This window comes from Myodes glareolus, chromosome 7, assembly GCF_982192425.1.
Source record: "Myodes glareolus chromosome 7, mMyoGla1.1, whole genome shotgun sequence".
NCBI lineage: Eukaryota > Metazoa > Chordata > Mammalia > Rodentia > Cricetidae > Myodes > Myodes glareolus.
The window spans coordinates 54379477-54384995 of NC_142032.1; positions in this window are offsets into that span (position 1 = coordinate 54379477).

Here is a 5519-nt window from a genome sequence, read left to right on the forward strand (position 1 = left end):
AACCAAACTCATCGGATTTTTGTTAAAGAGATACCAGTCAGGGCAGCCGTGCAGCAGGTACACAGGACAGGCCATGGGAGTCACAAGAAGGTGTGGTAGCTGCCTGTGAGCCACACGTGAAGTTGGCAGCAAGTCACAGGCACTGAGGGAGCCACAGGAAGCTGCTAGGGGGCCAAAAGAAGCTATGTGGGTGTTGTGCGGGGTGACAGCAAGTCAAAGTGCCACAGGAAGCCATAGGTTTATGGGCAGGGCAGGAGAGAAAACTAAGCTGGGGTAGATGGGAACTGGGAGCTCTAGTTTTTCTCCTGAACACAGCGGGCTAGGTTTGGATCAAGCTCTGGCCTATGCCAGTGGCAAAAAAAGCCTCAGACAAATGGTCTTTTTTGTGAATTCATACCCCAAACATTTGGCACCAAATGTAGCATAATTAATAAAAACCCAAAGACATATATTGGGGTTCAATGTAAAGGTCAGAAAAAAAAAAAGGACAGCTAGCCACTGGCTCTCATCTCTACCTCAGTCCAAAAATGGTGACACTGCCTTCAGGAATTCTCAGAATGAGACTGTGTCTGAGAACTGTTGAAGGAACAGAACAAACTCCATTTAGAGAAAGAATTCCATTTTAGACAGGACCCAACTAAGAGGGTGAATGCAGCCCAGCAAAGTCACACACATTCCCAAGAACCTGTGCCTGCCCTGGTCAAAGTGACCCACCAGGGTGTCCAAACAACATCTTCTTGCTTCAAATGTCCTTGTAGGTACCTGGTAACAACTAGTTGGTATACTTTTACCCAATCTTGAAATGTCAAGGCTTGTGCCACAGTGCCTTATGGTTTTTCTCTTTAAAATTCTCTAACTTTGAAGCCACAGGACCATTCTCCCCCACCTACTGCAGTGGTATTTTGGATTACGGTCTGAGTCAGCTAACTTGTAATCAATAAAAACCCAGTGTGTTTGCATAGGATACTGGCTCTGTGGTGGTCTTGTTTGGGGGTCCTGTGACATGGGCATGACATTTGGGGGCTCATCTAGGATATCCAAGACCCCAGATCTTGGCCTGAGGGGTTCTAATCAACCAGTAAGTCTCTTTGTTTGTCTTGGTCTCTGCCCCTGCCTGTGTTTGTGTTGGCCCTTTCATTTTCTGGAGGGTACAAAGGGTGTGATGTGGTCCAGTAATGGTTGATATCAGAGGCAAAGTGGATTAGAGTCCCTAAGAATGCCAATCCCTCGCTGTTTTTAAAACTTTTTCTGTCATCTTATTTGTCTTCTTATATTGTCATCTTCTCCTGTGCCCTTGGTCTTTTGTATTGTTAGTGTTTATCTGTATTCCTGTTTCTGACTTACTGACGCTATGGGACAGATGATTTCTTTCACTTTCTCTTAACCCACTTCCTGGATGTGAGCTCAGGTACCTTACAATGTGTTAGTTCTGATTGTGTAGAGTTTGGGGGAAAGAAGATAAGAGCTTGAATGTGGGGAAAAGGGGGAGAAGGAAGGCAGTGGGAGTGGAGCAGATGAGAGGCTGGCTAAGCAAGCTGGAGGACAATAACAGGAGAGGGGCAGACGCCTCCAAACCTCTCCCATCCTGCAGGCCCTGTTTCTGTATCTTGAGGGTTGCACAGAAATGCACACATATGAAGGAGGGAGAGACCTGCATGAAGAAGGCAGGGAATTGACTGCCTGCAGTTGAAAAACTACATGAACATAAAACATGGGATTTGAGATGTGGCCAGAGAAGTTAACAAAAAATTTCAGGAGTATCGGTAGTCAAGGACACACTCTGCCCCCCAGTGCTGCTCCCAACTTTTCCTTCCTAAGTTAAGTTTTTCTTCATTATGGTAACAGTCGAAATATCTTCTGCTGGTTAACAGTTTTTCCATCTTAATCCTTTTCTATCTTGATACTGCTTGAAATAGAAATGTTAAATTATACCAACCTGTATACTTTGTGAAGAGTGGATTCTAAATTAAATGTCAAAAATGCACTATGTATGGGAAAAAATACGCTTTTGTTTCCAGATGAAAAGAAGCATATTTCTGCTTTTGTTTTAAATTTTATACCTATGCAATGATGCTATTCTGGCTTTTATGATTGCTGACAAAAAGTCTGAGGTAATTCTGACATTGCTGACTTTGTGTGTGAGTAGATGCCTTTCTCTTTCTCCTTTAAGGATTCTTTATTTACTTGTATTTTGGCATACTGACTATAACATGTTAATGCCGCAGGGCGATCGGTAATGAAAAGTCCCCAGACTATCTTAATACAAAATATACAGCTTTAATAAACAGAAGTAAGACTTACACCAGCTTACACCAGAATCCAAACGATCCGTCTGGACGCAGGAGCCAGGTGAGAGAGAGCTAGAGGAAGTGCACTCGCCAGGTTTATAGGTAAACTTTAGCCTAAGGGCGACACGCCCCATGAACAGAATGTGATTGGCTGAACTCCCATATCAACATGTTACAGAGTATTTCTTTTCTGATTATGTCTGATTGGAGTTCTATATGTATGTTTGGATGTCTGCCTTCTATACATTTGGGGAACTTTCTGCTATAATTTACTTAATGGTCTGTCTACTCCATTACATTTTACTTCTTTTTCTATACCATGAACTCTCAGGCTTGGTCTCTTGGACATATCCCAGAACCTGTTGGGGTATGCTGTCTTTGTGCCCTTAGCAGGATGCTAAGTCACAAATGCAATGAAGTCAATTTTGCTAGATTTTTTCCCCTGAATTCTGTTTTATGTTCTAAGGGCAAGAACATTAGGAGTCATTGGAATTGCTAATAATGTTGGGGCAGCTCTGTCTCCCCTTGTTATGATCCTCACAATGTACTCTGTCTTCCTGCCCTGGATCATCTATGGAGTCTTCTCCTTTCTTGGTGGCCTTGTCCCTCTTTTCCTTCCTGAGACCAAGAATCAGCCTCTGCCTGACTCCATCCAAGATGTGGAAAATGAGTGAGTAACCACTCTACCTCCCACTTAGGGGGACTTGTGTGTCAATGGTCTATGATGGCGAAAGCAAAATAGCAGTCAGACATCTAGGCTTTTTTCCCAGTTGGTCACTGAGCTTGGCTGTTTAATTGGGGTGGCTTGTTTACACTGTTAGAGGTTCAGCCCATTATCACCATCATGGGGAGCATGGCGGTGTGCAGGCAGACTTGGTGTTGGAGCTGAGAGAGCCAGATCTTGCAGGCAACAGGAAGTCAACTGAATGTCACACTGAGTAAAGACAGAAAAAAGACCTCAAAGACCACCCCCACAGTGACACACTTCCTCAAACAAAGCCACACTTTCTTATAACACCACTCCCTTTGGGGGCCGATTTCTTTCAAACCACAACAGTATCTGTATCAGCAGTTAAGGCAATAAAGACCTTCATTGACTCGGTCCCAATATGTTTCTTTTCCCCTAGGAAAACAGAGCAAGAAGGAGTTACTGGCAACCATCCCAGGTCAGGATATAGGTGCAGAGGACAGATGCCAGAAGGAAAGTTAAGGCTTTGAGTTTGTCAGAAAAGAGGAAAGGGCATTCTAGTCTTACAGATCTGAAGTAGAAAAGGGAGCACAGATTAGAAAAGGGTAGATCCCTACCCCTAAGTCTGTTCCTACTCCACTTCCAGGAAGGTGTGGGGTCTCTCACAGGAGAAAGATAGAGGCCAGGACTGTCTCTGAGTCCAGAGCATGATAGGTGCTCAACCAGAACCAAAAGTGGCCAAGGCAGTGTGGATGGTGTGAGGAATGGGATGTCCCCAACAGACGGGATTCTGAGGGTGACAGAGGGAGAGAGGAAGGAGATAAGTGATATAGATCCAGGGGGGAGTGGGGGTAAAGGGATGGAGTAGAGGGCAGAAGTGTATAGAGTTTAGTGGGAAAGGATGGAGGGGTCTGAGGTTGGAGAGAGGAGAGTGAGACTGGAAAGATTGACCTGAGGATGGGAGAAGTGAATGTAGGTTTTAGGGAAAGGCAAGAGAAGCCAACAGATGGCCCTAGACTTCCAAAGTGGCAGGACAGGTGGCAAGAGGTGAGTAAGGAGGTTTTAGAAACCCAAACAGTAGGATAATCCCTAAAAGTGCAAATCATAAGCCCAGCTAATGAGTTTTGAACAAATTTCCAAACATTTATCAATATAAGGGAACTGATCAGAGTGTACCAGGGTCACTGTGACCTTGACCCAGACTGCTTGTGAAAGAGCTGGACCTAGAGATCTGGTAAATGGTCATCAAGTTTCATAGGAGAGCCAGTCAATCTCACAAAAAGGTGTACATCCCTTTTTTTTTTTTTAAAGCAAATCCCACAGTCTTACCCAGAGTTTTGGAATAAAAAAACTTAATTACATAATTCTTTATTGATTCTTTGGGAACTTCACATCTTGTACCCCAATCCTGCTCACCTTCCAGTCCCTCCACATCTATTCCTCACCCTGAAGCATCCCTGCTAAAGAAATCACCCCCAAAAAATTAATTTAAAACAAAAATTACCACACCCCTCCATCTTTCTCACCTCTCTAACACCTTTCCACCCGTGCTAGTGCTATTTGGAGCTGTGGTGTATCACACAGTGTGGTGGCTTGAAAGGAAATGGCCCCCAAAGGGCATGGCACTATTAGGAGGTATGGCCTTGTTGTATAGATGTCGTCTTGTTGGAGGAAGTGCGTCACTGTGGAGGCAGGCTTTGAAGTCTCATATGTGCTCAGGGTATTGCCCAATGTCTCAGTCAGCTTCCTTCTCCCTGCATATCAAGATGTAACAACTCCTGCAACACCAGCTCTTCCTACATGCCACCATGTCATACCATGATTTTAATGGATTAAACCTCTGAAAATGTAAGCTCTCCCCAATTAAATGTTTCCTTTTATAAGAGTTGCCTTAGTCATGATATCTCTTCACAGCAATAGAAATCCTGGGACTCTTTTGTCCAGTCAGCCCCACCCACAAATGTTCATTGGTCTTGATCAAGGCTTCTGGCACACCATCATCACTGGACCCTCAACAAAACTCCTTCTGTTGTTGCCTCCAAGTTATGGAGATCCTGTGGCTATCGTTCTGCAGGACCACTCCTTCACTTGCTCCAGAAGGTCATAGAAGTGAGAGATGCTAGAGTTTGCAAACCCAAGGCCCAGGATGTTGATCTTGATGGTAGCTGAGTCTCCTCAGGTGAGGGAGGGTCAGCTCTCATATGCCATGTACTCAGATGGCTAACCAGACTCCCTGCATTCACATACCCCTCCATGGTAACAGAAGTCACAGACATCAACACAGACCCTGGATGTGGTGAGAACATGGACAACCACATTTTACTTCCAAATTCTGATGGTTTTCATTAACTCTTTCACACAAATTCAATACTAAGCAAAATATTAACTTTCATGAAGCAGAAAAATGAAAACCACTTTACTTTCAATTCTGGGAAATTGCAAATTCTGTAAATGACTGCCTGAAATAGTAAGTTAACTTGACTATTTTCAGGAACTTTGAAGATCAATGTCCAGAGTAGGTATGGGACAGTACACTGACAAAA